Source organism: Perca flavescens, chromosome 17, assembly GCF_004354835.1.
Source record: "Perca flavescens isolate YP-PL-M2 chromosome 17, PFLA_1.0, whole genome shotgun sequence".
Lineage (NCBI taxonomy): Eukaryota > Metazoa > Chordata > Actinopteri > Perciformes > Percidae > Perca > Perca flavescens.
The window spans coordinates 4,231,076-4,243,982 of record NC_041347.1 but is presented as its reverse complement, the minus strand read 5'-3'; the positions used below and the strand labels follow the sequence as shown (position 1 = coordinate 4,243,982).

At 38.1% G+C, this 12,907-nt stretch overlaps 1 protein-coding gene across 2 annotated transcripts in view; it reads right to left on the bottom strand.

Annotated features, from left to right (window-relative positions):
• sertad2b (SERTA domain containing 2b) overlaps positions 1 to 12,907 on the bottom strand; it is a 77,315-nt gene that overhangs the window by 41,834 nt on the left and 22,574 nt on the right. The gene's annotated exons all lie outside the window — the stretch shown is intronic.

Sequence of the window (12,907 nt, the reverse complement as noted above, 5' to 3'; positions counted from 1 at the left end):
CGTCAACCCAAAACTCAATCTTTTTCTAAACTTAACTAATTAGTCTTAGTGCCTAAACCTAACCAAACTGCGACCATTTCACTATGTTACTGGCGTTTAAAAAAACCTGCGACCGTATTTCCTGCCATCGCTAGGGGGCGCTAATTTATGAAACGCTCCTGTGGGTCGGATTACAAGGTAAGAATAAACTCTATTTGTCTTATTAATAAAGGAATCCCTACACACTACTAGCAGTATGTTTTTGACTCTATGAGGAGTCAATAACATAATCTATGAATAGATGCAAAGTTAGCTAGTAGCTTGCATTGTACAGTGAGTACTAGTTTAGTAATCCATCACTATCGCTGTTACTACTATTGTTTCTGTTACTGCAATATTGACCACTACCACAACTTATATTACTACTACAGTAGTAAGACACCTAACCATTACCAATACTGTTGCTGCGACTACTACTATTGTTTTTTTAAACAAAAGCCGTTTTTTTAGACTAGGAACCTTCTGAGGAACTCATTGCGTTTGGACAGCAGGGACCAGGGTCTAAATTAAGTTCTGGGGACATTTTACGGGGGGCATTTCAGGGTGTACCCCTTTAAAATTTGATTGTTTACTCTTTCTTCTAACACTATTCTAGAGTTGTGTTTATGAAAATGCAGGTGAATGCACAGTTAAGATCCAGGGTATAGACATAATATCATGAACAGAACAGAGTGTGGAAGAAAATGTTAATTTTTTTCTTGAATCACATTTGGAAACTATAAACCCAAAGGGACAGGCAGGGCAATTTCACATTAGATTATACAGCTTGGAAAATATCTAAATTTGAAATTTTTGAGCAAGAATTTTATGCAATAGATTGATATTTGGATGGAACAGAAGAGGAACAGACAAATAGAGTAAAACCAGTGAAAATATCCATGTGTATAGATTTGGGCAGGGTGTGTGAAGAGGACCAGGGAATATTATTAATACTATTAGACATGGGTGTGGCATTCCAGCCAAACATGAAGAGAGAGGGAGGGGGGATAGGGGGATGGGGAAGGGCTCCACACCAAAAGCACCCATCTGCTTTCTTTCTCTCTCTTTGTCTATACCTCCTCCTATTCTCTCTCTTTGTCTCTTTACCAGTGTTAATCATTCCCTCCTCCCTGCCCCATACAGCTCCTACCTCAATCACACATACACACACAGGATGGCTTATCCTTGATAAAGCATGATATATCCATGATCAGTGCCACAATTGTGTACTATACTATTTCAATTGATATTAAGACAAAGCTGGAAAGAGCCAGAGTTGGTATGCAAAATGGAATCTCTCCGTTCATCTGCCCCCCTACACATCTCACAATCATTATTTCTTCTTATTACATTGATACTTCAAACAACTGTTAAGTGCCTTGACTTATACACTTCAAAATGGGAAGTATAAGTAAAGCAAGTAGCAAATCAAGTTACCATTTTAGTCTAATATGCTCCCAAAGTGTAGTCATTCCCCCTAGACTTCGTTGTTTTTGTGACGAGTCTGAATCAACAGAAGTACATTTCCAGGATAAATCCTGACATCCATGCCCCTTACATTCCACTCGCTGTGTGTCACCGTTCTCAAAATCTCTTCGATACCAGAAAAAACAACAAACTTGGAGCTAGCAAGCTACACGTTGAAAATGGAAAAAAATCAAGTTTTGAAGAAAATTTGGATTGTGCAACATGACAGGCCTGCTTAATTCTTTTGGGGAATGATTGTTAAGATTTGCAAAAAAAATATGTTTAGGGCATTTACTCTCTAAGTGGGACGTTTTGGGACTGATTGGTGGGATTGCTGTGGACAAAGCACACACAGCGATACACGGGTAAGAGCAAATTACGTTTAACCATGTATTTAGCTAATTTAAATAGCTCACGTTACTGTATGTGAATAGTTAACAAGTGAACAAGTTATAGACATAATTTCTTTCCGGAGAACCTGGACTCGGGAACAGGATATGTATGTTGCCGGGATGCCACATTAATGTATAAATTGTTATATGACTATAAAGAAATGGAATCTCACAGAAATGTATTGAAATCACACAGCGTATAGACGTTTTTTTTATTTTGGCTTTGAAAATTGTTATCCCAAATCTTGACAATCAGGGGAAATAAACTCTGTAACTAACAAAAATATGAAACTATTTAGATTTTTCCCATAAAAGTCTATACGCTTTTATCCAAAAAGTTACTGTGTCATTTCCAATGCATTTTCTGTCGGCTGTTTGACATCAGTAGGCCAAATCACACTCATTTCAACCTCCAGGCTTCATTCTGGCATCTCTTATCTAAAATCACTTTATGTGATTGGTCAACACAGCTGTCAGTCAAGGCATCACAATCCAAGATGGCACTGGCTAACACAAACATCGTTTTTTGGTACAAAAAGATGACACAGATACAATAAATAGCCGCTCAATCGTGGATTATTCGCTCTGGAATTAATTAAGTCTCCGAAAGTCAGTGACACTCCAGGCCAGTACTACTTCTGGAAGGGCTACGAAGATACCGTAGGGCTTGTTGTGAAGCACCCGCTGTTAGGTACAAAGCTAAAAACACTTATTTTACAAAGACAAGACAGGACCTCGTTGAAATGGTGCATATGTCTGCTTCTAAACACAAACAAAGTCAGTCTCTACACTGTACTGATCTGGAGATATAAAATATGACATAAAACATGTAGTTTCGATGTTGTGTCGATGTCGTTTCTGGCGATACCTACGAGTAATCAGGTATTTTATCTGCTGAACTATAACATTTGACAAACCAACCAGATTCCAGAAGCCAGACTGGCCAGATTCTCATATAACTTGGTGGAAGCGTGTGGCATGGGCCAAGGAAGTACCCACTACATTTTGGAGCATTTTGGATTGTACTGCATCCTTAAAGCTCATAGATATTTTAGTAAGTTGCGTTCTGTGTACTGTGGCGGATAAACCCAGACCCATACTGGAAAGGTTATAGTCATATGCTCAAATAGCAGAGGTGGAATGTAACTAAGTACATTTACTCAACTACTGTAACTAAGTCAATTTGAGATACTTGTACTTTACTTGAGATAAATTAAACTACCCAACAATATAACGGCCTACAAGTAAAGCTGAAATGATTCGCCAATTAAACACACACAAGTTGATTGACAGAACTGTATGTATCATTTCCAGTTTTTAAAATGTGAGGATTTTTCTGCATTGAGTACTTTTACTTTTAATACTAGAGGTACATTTTCTTGATGATATTTACATACTTTTACTTAAGTAACATTTTCAATGCAGGACTTTTACTTGCAACAGAGTATTTTTACAGTATGGTATTAGTACTTTTAATTAAGTAAAGGACTGAATACTTCTTCCAACACTGTCAAATAGTTCTATACTACTAGACAAGAGGATCGAATATGTATTAATCCGCAGCAAAAAATAGTTTGTTAAAAACTACAGCCCAGCTGTTTCAGAAAATGATATAGCCAATCGACTTGGGGCTGAGAGCCAGAGTCAAGTTGGGAAGTCAGAATTTATTAAGAGACGGATTAACACATTGTTGGTTTTGGTCTTTTTATGGGATTGGTCGACAATATGAAAAATAAAGAATTAGACCTGATTTATACTTTAAAAAATAAAAAAATGTAGGGAGATCTATAAATAGAAACTAGTTAGGAACCTCCAAACACAACTGTTCATCTTGCAAGAAGAGGGCTTGTGCCTGGACATGAGTGACCCAGACAGATAGAGAGAAGGGGGGGAGGTGTGTTTACTCAAGGCCATGTGACGCCGCTTCCAGTGTCAGGTGATTTACAGGAAAGAAGTTGTTGTTCTTTTTCTCTCGCGCTTGCTCTGTCTCTCTTTCATTTGAGTCTTTTTTTTCATTTCATAACTTCGGAGATGAATGCTTTCTCTCTCTCTGTTCACTGACTTTACTGGCATGTTGTTTATCACACTCCCTAATCTGAGTCTAAAATGTCAAAAACAAGCAAGAAGTTATGCATCCAAATCATATTAGATGATGAATGATTTGAATTGAATACAGCCACTGTAGACAAAAAATAAGTTTTAAAGTTGAGTATATGATGTTTCAAATCAGTTAAACCAGTCAAGACATTATGAAACACTGTAATAGCCACCTTAGACATACAGTACAGTACTCTATTGTATGGTTTAATGGCGTTTGGCTCGGGGTTATGTGAAAAGGTTTATGCTATCCCTTCAATGTGCGTGTGTGTGTGTGTGTGTGTGTGTGTGTGTGTTTGAACCCATCCATAGCAAACTGGTGAGTGTGACAAATTCCAGCATTGCAACTCACCAATAGTCCAGCAGTAGATGGGACACATATACCTCTGTCCACTGGGGAAAACTCAACAAAAACACATTGATGGCAGAAAACTCAGTTCCCACAATTTGACAGTTTTTTTTTGTTGCAGTTTGGGTCACTAGTTAGCTCTGTTCTATCGGAATAGAAATGAAGGCCTTGATAGCAGTAAAGGTGACATATCAGTAGATAGAGTAATAATAGTGGGTGTACTCATTCTTGTATGAGTACTGTGCGTGCATTCTAACTGCAGTGAAAACTCTGTGGAGGGAAATATTGTAGCGAAAAATGGGAAGGTCATTAATCTTGGAGAGAAAGTGAGCCAACTCACAAGCAGTGGTGGAATGTACCTAAGTACATTTACTTACTTTACTGTACTTAAGTACAAATTTGAGGTAGTTGTACTTTATTTCTTTTCTTTTCATGCCACTTTCTACTGCAACACTATATTTCAGAGGGAATTTTTGTAATACTCCACTACATTAATCTGACAGCTTTAGTTACTAGTTACTTTACAAATTAAAGTAACTTTACATTTTTGCACACATAACCTACAATTAGTTCATATTTACAGTCAATATTGTCTGTGTAACAAATAAAACATGTCATGGAACATTATAACATGAGACACTATCAAAACTGCTCTCTTTATTATAAATTAAACTACCATTACCATACCACTACAACAATATATACTGTAGGCCTACAAATCCAGCTGAAATGATTAGCCGATTAAATACTTAGTTGATTGTTTCCAGTTTCTAAAATGTGAGGATTTTTCTGCATTGAGTACTTTTACTTTTAATATTTTAAGTACATTTTCCTGTTGATACTTACATACTTTACTTAAGTAACATTTTCAATGCAGGACTTTTACTTGTAACAGAGTATTTTTACAGTGTGAGTGTGGTATTAGTACTTTTACTTAAGTAAAGGATCTGAATACTTCTTCCACTACTGCTCACAAGTTATGGCACAAGGAAGCAGCCACAGCAGTTCAGCAGAGACTAGCAGCCAGCGACTACAGTTTGCTGGTTATCCATCTTTCTTTTTCCAGTTTTTGCACCCTCCTGCAGCTTCTTTTTGGCTGGACCGCAACAAAGCAGGGGCCAGCCATATAAATGAAAAGTTACACCATTGATATATACACAATATATATTGTGTATATATATCGTGCTATATGAGGGCTGGGGATGTTTTTGCTCCCGCGATCTCAATCATGTGATCCATTTCCTCATAGGGCTGGATGATTAATCAAAATAAAAGTCAAAACATAAATTCAGAACCTCTAACCTCTAACCAACGTTATATTCCCATGTCTGTTATTTTGTTTTTTTAATACTGTTAATACTTTCCCCACTGTGTGTGTTTACGTACTTCAGTCACGTAACTACGCCCCAGCAGCATGAAAGTTGAGACTGATTCAACTTTTGGAGAAACTCAAACCGACATCACGCACGACACGTCATGTAACTGGCGATCAGACTTGTCAGTGTGTTTTGAGGCTGCATGAGAGTCCCGTACAGTAAACAGGAAACATCACTGCCTCTATCTCTGCCACATGAAAGTTTTAAAACACGAAACACAAGCACTGAACTGCCCAGGAGCTGATTGTTTTCTGCAACAACAAAGCATAGTCGCTCCGTCCTTTTTTTTCTCTCTCTTTCTCCATGAAATGAAGCTGCTGTGACAGAGTATAGTTAGTACTATTCCATGTTATCAGATCAGAAATGGAATAGTCTCTCGGCTTTTGTTGTCATCAGAAGACTAACAGTCACACTCCTTAGCAGCTAACAGATTTATCCTACTTCATGTTTGTGAGTAGCAGAACAGTTATTAGTTTCTATTAATGTATTGCTATAACCTTCTTATATGTTAATGTTTATTTATGTTGATATACTAAAAAACTGTATATGCAGAGTAATCTATTACTTCTTCCCCTGCTGTTGCCCTCCTACGCCAGACCAGACTGGCTGAGTCAGCTCCGCTGCTCTATCACGATTCAGCCTGTCACAATTTCCCTCCCTCAACCCCCCTCTCTTTCCTTCATGAATCTCTTCATTCACACTGAGCTCGGTCAAAACTTCCTCGCCCCTCTTCTTTTCGCTGTCACTTTCTTTCTGTTTCATTTGATTGCAGCTGTTCCCTCTCAATCTCTTTCTATGCAATAAGGTAAAACACCCCCCACCCCTTCCCTTCCACCTCTACCTTACTTTTCTCCTCTATTTCATTCTTCTACCTCCTCTCTCCCTCTCTCTCTCTCCCTTCCTGCTGGCTGCCTTCAGGGAAGCAGAAGGGAAGTGAATGGCTTCAGCCCTCCCAGCTGGTCCCATCACCCAGCAACCCAAAGCAAAACAAAAGAACACACACACACACACACACACACACACACAAACACAAGCCTATAAAGGCAGGCAGGCACTGCGCACATGGGTTCACTAGCAAATGAGTATATGCATGTTCTTAGACACATGCAGACAGATATGCAGATCAATGCGCGCGTGCGCGCACACACACACACACACACACACAAGCCCATAAACAGGCAGGCACTGCGCACACAGAGACGGGTTCACTAGCAAATGAGTATATGCATGTTCTTAGACACATGCAGACAGATATGCAGATAAATGCACGCACGCACACACACACACACACACACACACACACACACACACACACACACAGAACTCAGAACCCCCACCCACCCCTAAACTCACATTCATAAACCCAGTCCCCTGCAGACTCCACCCATCACCCCTTCCTCCAGACTCCCACCCATCATCCTCGTCTCCCCTCCCCAGCACCCTCTCCAGACACCCAGTCCATTGTCCACACTCTGCTCTGCACACAAAAAACATATTTGGGGAAGAACAGATGAACATGTGTTGGTCCCAAAAAGAAGTGGACACAACGCGGAGAGTAAATGCATGTTTGTGTTTGTGGTGCTCACACATTAAATACACTAAATTGTATTTTGAATTCTGTAAGGAGCCTCTATAAATCCCAGCTACTCTATTTACTTTTCCAATACCTGCTTCTTCTGTCATGTTTTCCAAAGAATTGAAGAAAGCTTTTGACAGACCTCAGAACTACTGCTAAGTTGTCGCAGTCAGTTGAGTAATGATGACGAAAAAATTGTTTCAATTGTATCGCAATAAATGTACCTTAGCTAAAAGTGGGTACGATACAATCAACACAGTATGTTCTGAGAAATCTGTAGGTTTCCATCATCCGTTAAAAGTGTTTTTCACCATCCAGGTAAATGACCAGAAATCTCAGTGACACTTAATTGTTAAAAGACGATGATACTGGTAATCTTTCCAACAAACTGTTTACTGTGTGTAAAAATTGCTGACCCACCCAAGTTACCTGATGAGTAGTAGCCACAATTTTAAGCTCCCCAAACGATTTTTTAACAGAATGAGCTGCAGACAAATGACTAGAGCTGAACGATTTGGGGAAAAAATCTAATTACGATTTTTCTGCCAGATATTGTGATTATGTTTCGATTTGTGATTTTTTAGCTAAAGATCAATTTTCACTGTGTAACAGATATAACATGTCATGGAGCATTATAACATGAGACACAATCAAAACTGCTCGATATTCTTATACAAGGATGAGAACATAGATATGAGTGTTTTTCTTTTTAATGAGCACATTGAACAGTCAAACACAGAAAGCTAAAGATATAATAATACAAAAACAATTCCAATAAAAAAAACATCAGTACTTTCTTGCAAACTGAAATTTGTGATATGCCTCAGTTTAATAGCAGCCTACATGTTGCATCTTTTACGATCATGTTAAATAAAGTTATAAAACATAAATGAAAAATCCAGTGGAAATAAGTAACATTATTCCAACATTTACCTTTTAAACAGTAAATATAATAATAAAAGGAGGAATAAAAAATCTTACACCAAACATTCAACTAAATATTGCACATTCGATTAATCGCTGTCTTCACGATTAGCAAATTGCATTCTTTCAAATCGCTTTTTCAATTTGAAAACGATTTATCGTTCAGCACTCCAAATGACTGAAAAATATTCCTTTATGTATATTAATAGTGCAAAACAACCGATGTGTCCCCTTATAAAAAGTGCAACTGAAATTGTATTTTATCTTAAATAACAGAAATCTTAAATACAAAATGAATAATTAGATTTGTATAACAAATCCCACATCCAAATAACTAAATAAACAGAAAAAGAATCTCTTCAAATAAATCAACTTGGAAGACATCGCGCCCAGCATCATGTAAACAAACCGAAACAAAATTACTTTAATACGTCACTGAAAAGACCAAGTACTCAGGAGGTGAGTAAAAGGTTGTATATGTTGCATGTTTCCACCGTTTAGAAACTAAGGCCGCTTTTCAGTTTTCGCGGGTGGTTTTGCTTCTTCTTCTCCTCCAGGAAAACACGACCGCGTTACATTGTGGTATACGGGAGTAAAATGTAGGGTACATCAACCCGTTCTCACTCTGAACTCGTAAAATACAGACGTTTGGACAGTGGCTGTCAGCGTCTAAAAGAAAAGGCATCCTTCAGCGTGTTTGTATAACGTACCGGGAAGAGCAGGCAGCTACACGGGGTTTAGCGAGTAGTATGTAAGGCTAAATTCCACATAGGAAGCTTGGTTGGGGTGGCGGATGGGTCAAACACAGGACTTTTGTCCAGGAGACGGGGGCTCATGTCCCGCTTGTCACGCTTTCTTCTTTAACTGTCCCTTTATTCCCGCATGTCACGGAAGCGTAAGCCCACCCACAACCTTTTCCTTAACATAACTGCGCCAAAAGGACCGCCAATAGTCCCGACCAAGCGTGTTTAGTTAAAGTGCGTTATATGAGACTTTTAGCGTCAATAACAACGACAAAGGCACCTGACGAAGAATCCGTATTTTATGAGATGGGAGTGAGAACCTGTTGGGTACATCGTATGTACACTCTAATTAGCTGTGCATTGGGGGTATTTTATAGTGGACTCAAACACCACTAAAAAATGGCGAACACACTATATAGTGCACTATTTCCATGATAGGGAACGTTTTCGAACACAGCTTCTGATTGATCCAACTCGGTGTTACCATGGAAATGTTTACCGTACCCGCAAAACCGCAAACTGCTCGATCAAGCTTCTAGCATTCATGCCTATGATTTCTCTACACAGTCTTGTACATTTGCCTTATTTGCCGTTTTCAAAATGTTTTTTTGCGCCGAATAAAAAATGTTTTATGGTTCAAGGAGGACAATCACATACATACAGTCCTGTCCAACTTCCATCTGTGGTAAAGTTGTTCTGCTGTTTGTATGCACAAAAGACAGCATAATGCTTTGTATCAACTGGTATTGCTAACAATGGCTAAACTGGCTAAAGCTAACCCCGCAATGAAAAATCTGACTTGTAAAGGAAACGCATTAAACTCGGGTGCAAAGTTATTCCCAGCTCTGGATTCCAAGTTCCAAGTTAACTGGAACTAGGGCTGGGTATTGTTAAAAAATTGTCCGAAACCTGTACCGATACCAATACCGTGTCTTTGATACATGTTACTAAATTATACTTTTGTCGATACCAATTTTATAAAATAAAAGAATTACATATTTCGACCCAATTCTTTTTATTCACTTTTCAGCTCCTACTACGTGAGCCCCGTCTGTGCGTTACGTAGAGGTTTCCCTTCATGTCTCTCAACGTGTAACGTTAGACAGCCAATCAGCAGCTTTATTAGATCTTGGTACCATGCTGCATGCTTATTCAACACAGTCTCACTCCCTACTCGTCAAATGTATGACGCATGGTCAAGGACCCTAGCGTCAAGTTTCAACGAAATAGGGGTACCCTTGACGTTATTTTTCGACGAGGGGGGTCCGTCAGATAGACATTCATGTTATTCCCTCACCGTCGGATATCGACGAAAGAAAAAAACACGCCCCCCGCCCCTTAACTCAAAATCTGTGACAGTTATTGGTATTTTTAGCCCAATAACCGCTGTTTTAATCAACATTATTCACGAGATAGTATCATGGTTTATATGTATTTCTTTTTATGTTATTATTTCGGTATATTTCGCCAGGAAGCTGGATTGTTTTTTTTTTGTTGATTTATATTTTTTAAACTATAATGCTACATCTATCAACATTTATTTCGATGTTATCATGGTATTCATTTCTTTACTTTAATAATATTATTTCGGTCTTATTACCGGTGAAATATTACAGTATAGGCTAATACAGAACATTACGATATGATCCGAGCAGGAAGCATTCAAAGCCGATAGGCCTATCCCCCAATGCAATGCGGCCATTCATTTCAAAGAATCGGGCAGCGATCAGCTGGTCTTTAATGCCAGGATCGCTTCAATAGACATATATACAGTCAGTTATTGTGTCACCAGCAACAACACGTTGCTCAGTTTTATTCCAGTAAGTTATGAACCATAATAACGTTTAAACGAATCCGCGAAAAACTCCGGAAGTGACGTAGTAGGCCTACGTCCCGCTCGGCGGATACGAAGATGAAAATATATAGGCCTAACATTCGTAATATTAATGTTTTTTTCTAATGTTGTATTTGAGGAGTTAAACAATAAAGATAGTTATAATATTAAAATACAGTTTCATGTATTTGTCTACGTTTAAACTAATCCGCGGAAGTGACGTGGAAATTCCACATCTCGTCTGTGAAAGAATGTTCCACGTTGTACGTGAGAATTTACACAATAAAATACAAATAATGACAAAATTGTGTTTTATATTTAGCACTTTTATTTGCCTTATATATACTATATAAAAAACCTACAGTTGAGTGTTTAGAAATACAGCCTAATGGCTTGTTTGACTAATTTGCATTTGTTTTGAATTGTACTGTTGTGAAAAACAATATACAAAGAGAAGCATTTTTATTTTATTTTCCATACATAGTTATTTAAAAACGCAATTTTCTAATTTTGCAGTTGATGAATATTAATAGCAAAGACTAAAGGGGAAAAACATAAGTATATTTATGTGTGGGACTTAGTTTGATTTAAAATCACACTGCATTATTAGTTGTTTTAAATAAATTACTTTTTTGAAATATCAATTTATGGTAGGCTTAACATATTCATTATTATATTCAGAAGATGATCCTCATATCAATCACCGTGGTTACAGCTTGTAGCCATCCTAACCTTTGTAGCCTTTACTGAGACTACCTTTTCAAAATTAAGAAGGGACTAGTTTTAAGAAGCATTTTCAGGAAATCTTTATCCATCTTTATTCTCCATGCCAAGTATGAGCTCTTATCCTCTGGCAGAAGATATGGGTAAACTTAACATTTCTAAACTATAAAAACGTTGATGATGATATAGGCCTAATTTGGACCTACCTCAATTAAAACTTTAAATAATGTTGCTTGAGATTGAGGGTGTGCAATAGCTTCATGATATGAAGCATGGTTGTGTTGCTCTTGTCACTGTTTGTGAAAGATGAGCAATAGATTGTTGCTGTGTGATGTGCTTCAGTCTAGCCTATATCACTTTTTTCATGTTGTTTTTTATTTTAAGTATGTCAGCTGTATGATAAAACAATATGTCAAGTGTTATTTGTGAAGCATTTGAACTCAAGGCAAATATACCTCTGGGGACAATAAAGTATCTCCTGCTAAGTGGTCTCCATGATGTGTAAAAATTAAAACGTTGTCGTAGGACTATAGCAAACACATCGTTGCTCTCTAGGTCTCAACCTAGAGAGTAACATATGTCAGTCTGAAGAGGATACATTACTCCTGCTTTGAAATATTGACCTCTGAACCTTGAACCCAGCACATGTATGAAGGCCTGTCATTTAGCAACAGAAGGTGCTACACACATAAAACCAGCTGTTATAGAAAGCTCTGGACATTAGCTATCATGTAGATATGGTCACCAAATTACCTACTGTAAGCACTGTCAAATATGGTAATAAGCTATTTTCACCTATTTAACGATTCGATTTTTAAAATCTGATGACACCAGTGTGTTCTCCATCCCAAAAAACCCCAGGGTGTATCCAAAATTATACACTGCCAACTTCTACTTATGAGAAATATACCAATATACTTTAAAACTACAACTCCCATAAGAAACGCCACAGAAGCTGTTACAAAGGTTGAGCACTTGTAGTTTTTCCGGGGTGGGTGGGGGGACTCGTTCGGCTCCTCTTTCTGCTGTCTGCCGTGAAATGGCTTGATTCCGTTTCAGATTGAGGCCGTGCGCCGGCCGGCCGAGAACACAATATATGAGACAAATGCATGAAACTGTATTTTATTATTATAACTATCTTTATTGTTTAACTCCTCAAATACAACGTTAGAAAAAAACATCAATATTACGAATATTATATATTTTTATCTTCGTATCCGCTGAGCGGGACGTACTACGTCACTTCCGGAGTTTTCCGCGGATTCGTTTAAACGTTATTATGGTTCATAACTTACTGGAAAAAAACTGAGCAACGTGTTGTTGCTGGTGACACAATCACTGACTGTATATATGTATATTGAAGCGATCCTGGCGTTGAAGACCAGCTGATCGCTGCCCGATTCTTTGA